The sequence below is a fragment of the Panthera leo genome, chromosome C1 (genome assembly GCF_018350215.1).
Source record: "Panthera leo isolate Ple1 chromosome C1, P.leo_Ple1_pat1.1, whole genome shotgun sequence".
NCBI classification, from domain to species: domain Eukaryota; kingdom Metazoa; phylum Chordata; class Mammalia; order Carnivora; family Felidae; genus Panthera; species Panthera leo.
In genome coordinates, this window is record NC_056686.1 from 79,229,937 (window position 1) to 79,242,447 (window position 12,511).

The 12,511-nt window shown below is 42.5% G+C and overlaps 1 protein-coding gene across 1 annotated transcript in view; it reads right to left on the minus strand.

Moving 5' to 3' along the window:
- The window catches only part of BCAR3 (BCAR3 adaptor protein, NSP family member), a 242,236-nt gene that overhangs the window by 201,959 nt on the left and 27,766 nt on the right, over positions 1–12,511 (minus strand). The window contains exon 2 of the mRNA XM_042952897.1: positions 6,977–7,223. The gene's annotated coding sequence lies outside the window, so the exon portion shown is untranslated. The remainder of the gene's footprint in view (positions 1–6,976; positions 7,224–12,511) is intronic.

The following is a 12,511-nucleotide window of genomic DNA, read 5'->3' on the forward strand; positions in this document are numbered from 1 at the left end:
CCGATAATGACTGGGCTGCCAGCTGCCTTTCCAGCCACGCCCCAAGGTGATTGTGCCCAGGAAGTGGGCGGCTGTAACTCTCTAAAGGTTTATCTGCACAGACATTTCTCTTTCTGAATGGAGGAATGTTGCCTCTCCTATTGCCTGGTCCAATGACCTCTGTTCAGAGGAAGCCCTGACTTCAGTGCACACCCAGCCAGAGGCTGATCACATCTGCCTTCTCACACTTCCCTCCCAGCTCCTCTCCTTGGAGCCCTCTTCCGGTTATTTAGGTAACCACAAGGTCTCCCCCATTTTGATGGTGTCAGCTGGAATCAGGTCATGATAAACCAATTGTGCTGGATCTTTCATGTCTATCTGTTGAAGGTTTCCAGGGAATTTTTCTAGTGCTTATCTGATTAACTGGGGCCAATTCACTAAGCTCCCAAGTAATGGAATCTGCTTTAAGCTTTGAGACATTGAAACAAAGACACTTACACAAAGATGGCGGAGATAAAAATTCATAGTACAACAAAGGCTATGTTGTAGGGACAGAAAGACAAAGACCTTAGGACAGAATTTATATAGCCACAGGGGTAGGGGAGGGGAAGGTACCTCAATCTTAAGAGGCAAATTGGTGTCAGAGTGAAACAGGCCTCCTCTTCTATTTAGCCAGCGTGTCATTGTTTTTGAAGCAGCTGAATGATTTTGAATCTGGTATAAGATTATCAAGATCCATCAAGAACTAAGAAAGAGCTACAAGAAACTAAGCACTCAACTTGATTTACTCTGCTATTTTGGAAATAAATATAATATCCAATTCAACATTTTTATCAGGCAGATCTTCTAAAATCAGAGTTACAAAAGTACGTATTTCTAGGTGTGGAAAACACCATCTGTGAAAGAGCTCTGAGCCCTTTTGAGCTCTGCCTTAGTCTAGGGGCAGGGATATTGTGGGGCTGGCACCTTTCATGATGGGTGGGTCAAGGTGGAGAATAAGTGGGTTCCTGCAGGGCCATACTATCAGAGTCAATGGCCAGGGCAGTGATGAATAACCTTATCTGCAGAGAGAAACCCTCAGGGAGAAACCAAGTGCCAAGGAGAGAGGCTGGCAAAGTCCTACCCAACAGGCTGAGTGAGACAGGAGGGATGTGGACAGCTGCCAAAAAAGCAGGTATGCAGATAGGAGGGAACCAGTAAGTGGAATCCATGCCAAAGGATGAGATAAGCGAAGACAGAAAATTGCATCCTGGGGGTTTTCAGCTGAGAAGTGTGGTGTAAAAAGTATACAGCCCACGTGGGGAAGTCGGAGAGGCACTGGCCACTTAGAGCCAAGCTGGACAAGTATCTGTGGGAGAATGCCAGTAAAAACATCATCGCCCCCCTATTCTAGAGGGGGATGTGCTGAACTTTGGGAAAGTGGAGAAGTTAGAACTAGAAGCAAAAGTGCGATCTGGTCACCCAAAGAGAGAATGCATAAACAAAGTAAGAGGGGACTATGTAGAGGAGAAGAGTTTAAATTAAAAAGTCAGCAGCTATGAGAGATTTGATTTCAGCCAGGCCCCATTCTGCGGGGCCCCCCTGGGGGGATGTACAGATAAGGCAGCCTCAGAGGAAGGAAGGCTAGAAGGGCTCTTTGGGGCTTCTCTTCTCATGGAGTTAAGGTGTCTGGCAGCCTCCAGAATGGGGCCCTTCATGGAAGAGATGCAGGTTCCCCTCGAGCCATAAAATCTCTCCTCTGGTTCCCCATGGGCTACAGTAGGTCACCCAAGGGGATTGAACAGCCACAGATAAAAGCCATCCCTTTTAGCTCAAAGGCCATCCTCTCTTGCCCTGTTCATGGCCAGCAGGCTGCAAGACGTGAGATCTGAGAGTTACCACAGGTCCCAAGGGCTTTGAGTCCTGTCTCAGAAAGGCCTTTGAGTGTTCTGGGCTCTGTGGGGTAAGGTCAGTGTGCACACTTCCAAGACAAGCAAAGAGAGCCGGCTCTATAATTTCCTAACACGAAGGGAGGAGACAGAGGAGCGCAGACCATATAACTTCCCGAAAAGCACAGCTGGCAAGCTCACCCACACTGTGAGGTTACAACTCCCTAAACTAATTAAAAGGCAGAGCATGAGAATGTCTGGATTGCTGCATAAGCATCTCTTGGGGGAAAATATGTTTATGGTATTGCATACCCAAGGCTCCCTCTTCACTTCCGAGAGCCAAGGCTGACACAGGTGATTATGGCCTAGAAGTGTTAAGTGTGAGTAAGTGTGAGTGTGTGTGAGTGTGTGAGTGTGTGAGTGTGTGAGTGTGTGTGTGTGTGTGAGAGAGAGAGAGAGAGACAGAGACAGAGAGAGAGGGAGAGAGAGAGGGAGAGAGATGGGGTGGATAAGAACTCAGGTAGAGAGGTATATAAACATAAACAAATAAAAAAACATAAAAAAGAACTCAGGGAGAGAGAATTACACTGTGATGGGAAACAGCTAAGACAGGATACATCTTCCCTGTGATTCTCCTCAAGGACACAACAATAAGCAAAGGACTTGAATTGCTCCAAGAAGGAACTGGCATGGCCATTAGGGAAAAAACAAACAAACAAACAAACAAACATTAAAAACAAAACCAGAAAAAATTTAAAACCAAAAGAATCCTACAACCTATAAGGGGGTGTTTCAGCATTTCAGTCTCTGGGAGGTGTTGTTTTACTCTCTAAGTATAAACAGCTACTGGAGCGACTGGGTGGCTCAGTCAGTTAAGTGTCTGACTTCGGCTCAGGTCATGATCTCTCAGTTTGTGAGTTCAAGCCCTGCATTGGGCTCTGTGCTGACAGCTCAGAGCCTGGAACCTGCTTCAGATTCTGTCTCCCTCTCGCTCTGCCCCTCCCCTGCTTGCACTCTGGTGCATGTACTCTCTCTCTCTCAAAAATAAACAAACATTAAAAAAATTTTTTTTAATTTTGAAAAATGGTAAGAAACATGAAACTCCGTGAGACAACTTGGGTCATGATATCATGGAGCTTCCAGGGAAAGCCATCTGCTTTAACTGCTGGGACCCAAGAGTTCTGTTTCCTTAAGATCCTGCCTCATTACCTACAAAACTGGGACTGGTTATATGACTTCTCCAGGTCCTTATTTATTTTCCCAAGGGAACAGTTGAGTGGAGCAGGCATTGTGGGTGGATTTGGAATAGGTAAAATACTCTGAAGCTGCTAAGGAAGAAAAATTAGAATCAGATACTAGGAAATCTGCTCTGCTTTCTAACTTGCATGGTGTTGTGGCCTAGATGAAATTATCACAGATCTTCAGAGCTATTGAGACCTGCAGATGTTCAAATCCATGGTGTGAAGGACCTTCTGTGTTATTGGGGTGAATGCCTCACCCAGCATCAGAATGCTTCCAACCATACTCCTGAGACGGTGCTGGGACCAGGGAACTCTCTAGGTCACCAGGAATCCATCCCTTCTCTGTCAAGGCATCCAACATAGCATGCCATGGTGCTCGCCAAAGCTGCTTCTTAGATTGCACTGTATCTATCTCCCTCCTACCAGAGGCTAATTCTGCCTTCTGTAAAGGCTGGAGTAAATCAGATCCCACTCGCCCACGGCAGCACTTCACAGGAAGGTGAGTTATTATGCCCCCAGATGCTCTCTTCTGCAGGCATTCAACCTTATCTCCACAGCCCTCACCATCCTTGTCTCTCTTCTCTGAATGCACTTGTTCCCCTACGCTTCCACTGATTGTACAAATATTTAAGGAGTGTCTACCAGAAAGACAGTACATGTTGTGTGTGGACAGACAAAGCACAATCCCTGCCTTGAGCGGCCCCCTGGCTTGGAATGGGGTGGGGGGCGTCAAGCAGCTGCAGTATGGTGTGGGAAGTGCTATGACAGGGCTCCGGAAGCTCAGAGGATGGAGAAGCTGGCAGGCAGAAGGGCACACACGTGTGTGTGTGCATACGTATATGCATGCACACGTGTGTGTGTGTGTGTGTGTGTGTGTGTGTGTGTGTGTGTGTTAGAAACTGCATTCTAGAGGAAAGAGACAGAAGGGCAAGTTCTGGGAACAGCTGTGGTTTGGAACTGTTAGAGTCAGGGTTGTGGGTCAGTGAAGGGCCAGAGGTAGGCTTGCGAGGTCAACTGGGGCCAGATCATGAAGGACTTTGCATGAGACTATTCTGAGGGCAATAGGGAGCTACCGAAGGCTTATAAGCAGGAGACTGACACAATCACATTTAGATTTTGAGAATAATTACTCTGATTGCAAGTTGGAGAGAGGACTGGAGGCAGACGTGACAGGAGGCAGGAGATGGCATAGCCATTTCAGAGCAGACCCAAGCAGGACTCTAACCTCCCTTATTCTGAAAGCTGAACTTTTTTTTTTTTTTTTCAATTTTTATTGAAATTTATTTTGAGATAGAGAGTGTGAGGGGCAGAGAGAGAGAGAGAGAGAGAGAGAGAATCCCAAGCAGGCTCTGCATTGTCAGTGCGGAACCTGATGCAAGCCTTGAACCCATGAACAGTGAGATCATGGCCTAAGCTAAGGTGGGACGCTTAACATGACTTGAGTCACCCAGGGGCCACTGAAAGATGATGAGTTTCTATCAATGCTGCTTGTGATTATGAACTAGCCAGTGTCCACAGCTCACTCTTGTTTCACATGCACGGGCCACTGAACCTTTTCTGTAGGGACAGCAATGCCAGCTCTTTCCCAGCATCCATCTCTACAACCAATCATTTCAAATTTAATCTTGTCAATTTCAGTTCCTCCTTTCAGGCTATTGAAACTGTGCACATCTTGATTCAACCCCTGCATCTTTACTTAAGGGGAATTACTGAAGGATTTGCCCAAGGACAGGGGTTAATCGGTGGTGGAAGCAACCCCAGAAACCTGAACCCAGGTTTTCTGACTCCTACACCAGGCAGCCTGTTACTCTGCCTCTCTAGGAAATCGATCTGTTTAGAGGAACTGGAATCAAGATTTACTTGGAAGAACAAGTCTTAGTTTACAGACCCCAAAGGCAGGAAGGGAGGACCCCTTACCCCTTTCTAGTATTTCCTCCTGCTGACTGAAAGGATCCCTGAGTTTGAATCTAAGATCAACAGGGATGGCGTTACATGTCCTCAGGCAGCTGAAGGTCACAGTTGTTCAAAGCCAATCACGGAGGCACTTGACAATGTCAGAAGGCTGAGAGAATTTCATAGGGTGAAAAAAAACCTTACAAGCTAATGAATGCTTAACAAAAGCTCCTCTATGGAACTGAGCTAGTTCAGGACGTAAAAGCTGTTCAGGGAGACTGGACAGGTGATGGGAAATGGGACACCCTGTGGGTGGGGGCGGGAGAGAGAAAAGGGGAGGGGGGCTGCAAACAGAAAGCTTCTCTGGCTGAATGCCCAGAGAATCAGGGTCTTTCTCAGCTGGGATCTAATCCACTTGGCCTCTGGACAGGATTTTTTGGGTGACTGGTTTTCCCCCGGGCCCTGCTCACTAGTGTCTGACCCTCGGTGCGCGGAATCGGCAGTGGATTACATGCAGAACCCGGTGCTCAGATTTACCAGCGTATCAGTCCACCCCCACACTGCACACCATACCTTCATTAGCTCTTTTCCTCTTTTCTTATTTTTCTTAGATGTCAATGCCTTCTTTCTTTCCTTTTTTTCTTTAAAAAAAACAAAACAAAACAGCCCTCATAGTGTATCTCCTCTGGCGAACTCATGGGAAGCCCACCCCTTCCGAAGACCCAACCCCTTTCCCATAAGCCATCCTCTCACACGTCACTTGAATCCTGACCTCAGGTTCCATGAGCGCAATGCTTTTTCTGTTCTTAAGCCAAATGCCATTATGGAAACCTTAGACCTGTTGGCTGAGCAAGAATTTTATGGATCCCTTCAAAATAAGCATATGTTTGTCTTTTAATAACTGTCAGTTCGCCCAATTTCATAAAGGGAGCTGAAAGCAATAAGGAGCAGGAGCAATTCCAAAATATACTCTTCAGGTAGGACTGTGCGGACAACCTTTACCTACTTGTCAAACACCAGGCACCATAAGCATTTTTTTTAAAGAGGAGAAACAAATGAAATCATATGCATTTTGCTGCGGGCCCCAAGCTGGAATAGAAGCCCCACACAGCCTGCAGGAGTCCTTGCCCTCTCCCAAAGCCTTTCCCTGCAGTCTAACAAAACTCTCCTCGTTGAAGCAGGAGCCTGAACTTATCCAGTTTAGGAGATCAGGTGGCAAGAGCTTCACTAAAGCCATCGACTGGAGAATACTTGTTTCAATAGCATTTTCTATAGCTTTCTGTCTGGTTTCTCACACATCTTCAATGACACCTAAAAACCTTTGTTGAAGCGAAATGTGTTTGTCTGTGCCTGGGTGACTCAAATTGCTTCTCTTCCTTGCCAGGAAATTCCGATTTCTGGCAAGAAACGCCCACATAAAGTCCCACATGGCAGAAAAGAAAAGCCTAACTGACACAGAGACTTCCAGAGCATTAAACACTGACTGCTTAAATTAAAAAAAGAGAGAGAGAGAGAAATAAAGAAAGAAAAGAAAGAAAAAACTAAAATAAAAGCTTACTCTGCTTACCTACTCAGTGTGCCACTTTTTTTTTTAATTTTTAAAAAATGTTTATTTATTTTTGAGAAACTGACAGAAACAGAGCATGAGCGGAGGAGGAGCAGAGAGAGAGGGAGACACAGAATTCGAAGCAAGCTCCAGGCTCTGAGCTGTCAGCACAGAGACCGATGTGGGGCTTGAACCACAAACCATGAGAAAATGACCTGAGCCAAAGTCGGATGCTCAATTGACTGAGCCACCCGGGCACCACAGTGTGCCACTTTCAGAGACAGAGAGATACTAGGCACTGAGCCGCCCTTGGCCATCAGGGCACCAGTCCGCATGATCATTTTTGTGTCTCACTTTCAACATACTACCAACTGAACCATTGCTACCTCCTGGCAAATCTGAGTTTAACATCCCTCAGCCCCAGTGTCCTTTAAAGCCAGAGGACTTACCTAATGATTGGATGCTGATGCTTCACCTCTCCCGGGCTGGGGCATCATACACAAGGGGATCCAGGGGTGTATCCACCACCCTCATCTGGGAAGCTGTCTGCTTTCACCTGCAGAGCTGCCTCAGGGTCCAGGCATGACCCCCACTGCCCAGCCTCTAGCTGCCCAGCAGCAGGAGAATCACCAGGTGAGTGGTCAGGTACAGGAGGTTTGCTACGTGATTGCTTCATGCCGCAGACCACTTCCTGTCCTGAGTTGGAAGAATGAAGGAGGGTTTTTTTTAGGAAACACAGATTTTTCAACAAAATTCCTTTTCGATGTGTGTACAAGAAGGTGCATTGCAATGTTATCTGTAAGAGGAAATAACTGAGAAAAACTGCTTGCCAAGTGGTGACTGAAATAAATTATGGTACAATAGTTCCCTCTTGCCCTTATAAGCCAGGCGTATGTTCCAAGACCCCCAGTGGATGCCTGAAACTACCTATACATACATACTCTAATAAAGTTTAATTTATAAATTAGGCACAGTAAGAGACTAGCAACAATGATAATAAAACAATTATGACAATATACTGTAATACAGTTATGTGACAGGCACCTGGCTGGCTCAGTCAGTAGAGCATGTGACTCTTGATCTCGGTGTTATGAGTTCAAGCCCCATGTTGGACAAAGAGCTTACTTAAAAAAAAAAAAAGTTATGTGAAGTGGTTTGTCTCTCTCAAAATACCTTATTGTCCATACTTACTATTCTTCTGGTGATGATGTGAGATGATAAAATGCCTATCTAATGAGATGAAGTGAGGTGAATGATGTAGGCCTTGTGATGTAGTGTTACACTACCATATGTCAGAAGGATCGTCTGCTTCCACATGGCAGCTGACTTCAGATAACCGAAACCACACAAAGCAAAACCTTGGATAAGAGGACCTACTATATTTCCATAACGTGGAATTAAAGAGAAGAAAATCTATATTTGCTGCTGTGAAAAAGGTCTCAAAGATATACTGCTGGGTGAGGGGAAGAGGGCAAGTTGCAGATAGTATTTGTGATAAGGTCCAAGTTGTGTTTGTTTTTGTATACGCTGAGAAAAATGTCTAGAGTGATTCACAAGAAATTTGGAACTTTGGAGGCTCTGGGGAGAACTGGGAAGGAGAAATAATCTTACTTTTTTGGCACTTATTGGATTTTCTTTTTTACCCTCTTTATGTACATGGTATTTTTACAATTAAAAGAGGTTTTTTTTTTAATTCCTTTCTTGCCTAATGAAAAATATTTTTTTCAGCTAGCCAGGAGCTTCCAACAAACAAAATTTGTCCATTAACAATCAAGCTGCAGTGGATGACTTTGTAAAGAGAAACTCAATATCCCACAAAAGTAAATTAAATAGTGGACAATAGCCAAACTACGGATAGAGCCCAACTGTCCGTTGACTGATGAATGGATAAAAAAGATGTTGTATATATGTGCGTGTGTATGTACACACACATACACACACACACACACACACACACACACACACACAGTGGAATATTATTCAGCCATAAAAAGATGAAATCTTGCCATCTGCAAAGATGTGGATAGAGCTAGAGTGTATTATGCCAAGCGAAATAAGTTAGTCAGAAGATAAATATCATATGATTTCACTCATATGTGGAATTGAAGAAACAAAACATGAACTTAGGGGAAGGGAAAGAGAGAGAGAGAGAGGGAAGCCATAAGAGACTCTTAGCTATAGAGAACTGAAGGTTGCTGGATGGGCTAAATGGGGGATGGGCACTAAGGAGGGCACTTGTGATGAGCACAAGTGTTATATGTGATGAATCACTAAATTCTACTCCTGAAATCAATTTTACCATATATGTTAACTAACTACAATTTAAATAAAAACTTTGGGGGAAAAATATTGAACAGTAGAACTCAGGGAGTCCAGGGGAGGGAGATGTTTTCAGAAGATAGATTCTGATAATGCCCCAAGTTGAGAAACACTGAATGAACATACTGCATTTTTATTTTTATAATCTTATATGCCAGAAAATTTAAGCATATAAGGTAGAGAAAACACTACAATGAACCCTCATGTACCCAAACCTAAGCTTCATTAAATAACATAGCTAATCTGTTTCATACCTAAACCATCCCTTACAGTCTTTCCACCTTCCAAACATCATGTCATCTTATCTGAGGGTATGTATTCTGTTAAGAACCCTCTCTTTTTTAAACATTACCATCATACTATTAAAATAGATTTTAAGAAATTATCCATAATGCCTTTATACCATTAAATATCTACTAGTATTCAAATTTCCAAACAAAATCTATATATTGTATTTGGTTGCTATGCCCATTACGGCCACTTTAATTTATAAGTTTCTCTCCCTCTGTTTTTCCCTTGCAATCTATTTGTTGACGAAACCAAGTCATTTGTCCTATAGAATTTCCCACATTCCGGACTTTGCTGATTATATGCCTGTGGTGTTTCTGAGTGTGCTCTTCTGTCCTTCTGTTTCCTGTAAATTGGTAGTTAGATCTAGACTTGTCTGATTATGGTCTAGTTCTTCAGCAATAATATATAATGCCCTAAGGGCGCCTGGGTAGCTAAGTTGGTTAAGTGCCTGGCTCTTGGTTTCGGCTCAGGTCATGATCTCATAGTTCATGGGATCAAGCTCCATGTTGGGCTCTGTGCTGACAGTGTGGAACCTGCTTGGGATTCTCTCTCCCTCTCTCTCTCTGCCCCTCCCCCGCTTGTACTCTTGGTCTCACTCCCTCTCAAAATGAATAAATATACATTCAAAAATTTTAAAAAATATATATAATGTCTTGTGTCTTTGAATTGTGTCCCCCTAAAAGATATGTTGGAGTCCTAACCTCCATGCCTGTGGATATAATCGGTTAAAATGAGGCCCACCCTAATCCAGCCTTTATAAAAGGAGGAACACTTATTTAAAAAAAATTTTTTTTAATGTTTATTTATTTTTGAGAGATGTTTAATGTTTATTTATTTTGAGACAGACAGACAGGGCATGAGCAGGGGAGGGGCAGAGAGAGACACAGAATCCAAAGCAGGTTCCAGGCTCTGAGCTGTCAGCACAGAGCCGGACGTGGGGATCGAACCCATAAACCGTGAGATCATGACCTGAGCCAAAGTCGGGCACTCAACCGACTGAGCCACCCAGGCACCCCTAAGAGGAGGAACATTTAAACACAGACTCAAGAAGATGGCTTTGTGACCACAGAGGCAGAAATTAGAGTATTGCATCTACAAGTCAAGGAATGCCAAAGATTGCTGGAAAATAACAAAAGCTAAAAAAGGAAAGGAAGGATCCTCTCCTAGAGTTTCAGAGGGAACATGGTCCTGCCAACACCTAGATTTCGGACTTCTCCAGAACTGGGAACCAGTAAATTTTTGTTTTAAGCCACCAGTTTGTGGTACTTTGTTATGGCCACCCTAGGAAACGAATATTCTCATCATTGTCTAGAACCATTACTTCTTTAAAGGCTTTGAGGATGGTGATATTCCCTCTAGACCTTCCTATAAAAAGAAACATCTCTCCTACTATTTGGTTACCCTGAAGTTTACTTTACATGGAAAGGTATATTCTTTCTCTTTACTCACCTGTGTTCAGAACAATAAGTTGGTTCTCGAGCATCATACAAAGGTGACAATGGCAATATTTTTTCTATCATTACGAACTTGTGAATTTTCAACATGATTCATGTGTTTTAATCTTTTTTAGTTTTTCTTACTCATGTTTAAATGGTCCCATTTGTGTCACTGAAAGCCTTGATAAGTTGACTTCTGAGTCCTTTTGACATAATCCCAGAAATTTGGGGTACATGGGATGCTGTAGGCTCATCATATATATTCCTGCTTCGGACCAGAACCACTCATTTCCCCAAGGAGCCCTGGATCCATTTAGTGAGAAATGCTATTTGAATACTGTGAGCTGGCACTAGGGGCATGCATTGCATTTGATTGCTCATTGTTTCTGGGACTTTTTAATGGACAGAGCTAGGAAATAGGTTTCTCAAAATAAGAAAAGTCTATCATAAATTCATACCAATACTTTTTATTCAAATTTAAGATTATAAAATGTTTACTAAATTTTTAATATATTTTTCCATTGAAGTATAATTAATATACAGTATTATATTAGTTTCAGATATATAATATAGTAATTCAACAATTCTATATATTACTCAGTGCTTGTCACAATAAGTGTACTCTTAATCCCCTTTATCTATTTAATCCATCCCCCTACCCACCTCCCTTCTCTGTATTTAAGAGTCTGTTCTTTTGTCTCTTTTTTGTTTTGTTTCTTAAATTCCACATAAGAGTGAAATCATATGGTATTTGTCTCTGTTTGACTTATTTTACTTAGTGTTATACTTTCTAGGTCCATCCATATTCTTTATATATAAAGAAGAAAGATCTCATTATTATGGCTGAATAATATTCTATTGTATATATACCATATCTTCTTCATTCATTCATCTATAGATGGACAGTTGGGTTGCTTCCATACCTTGACCATTGTAAATAATGCTTCAATAAGCATGGGGGTGCATATATCTTTTCGAATCAGTAATTTTGTTCTCTTTAGGTAAATACCCAGCATTGGCATTACTGGATATTATGGTATTCCTAATTTTTTGAGCAATCTCCATACTGTTTTCCACAGTGGCTGCACCAATTTGCATTCCCACCAACAGTGCAGAAAGGGTTCCTTTTTCTGCACATCCTCGCCAACACTTGCTATATCTTGCCTTTTTGATTCTAGTCATTCTAGGAGGTGTGAGGTGGTATCTCATTGTAGTTTGGATTTGCATTTCCCAGATGATTAGTGATGTTGAGCACATTTTCATGTGCCTGTTGACCATATGTACGTCTTCTTTGAAAAAATGTCTGTTCAGGTCCTCTGCCTATTTTTAATCAGGTTATCTGGGTTTTGTTTTTGTTTTGGGGGTTGAATTATTTTAGTTCTTTATAGTTTGGGGGCATTAACCCCTTATCAGGTATATCATTTGCAAATACCTTCCCCATTCACTAAGCTCCCTTGTTTTGTTGATGGTTTACTTCACTGTACAAATGGTTTTTATTTTGTAGTCCCCATAGTTTATTTTTGCTTTTGTTTCTCTTGCCTAGGGAGACATAATTAGAAAAATGTTGCTACAGCCTGTGTCAAAGAAATTACTGTTTATGTTTTCTTCTAGGAGTTTTATGGTTTCAGGTCTCACATTTAGGTCTTTGACCCATTTTAAGTTTATTTTTGTGTATGGTGTAAGAAAGTGGTCCAGTTTCATTCTTTTGCATGTAGCTATACAATTTTCCCAAAGCCATTTGTTGCAAAGATTGTCTTTTCCCTAGTGTATGCTCTTGTCTCTTTGTCATACATTAATTGACCATATAATTGTGGGTTTATTTCTGAGCTCTCTGTTCTGTTCCATTGATCTGTGTGTCTAATTTTGTGCCAGTACCATACTGTTTTGATTACTGTTGCTTTGTCATATATCTTGAAAACTGGGATTATACCTCCAGCT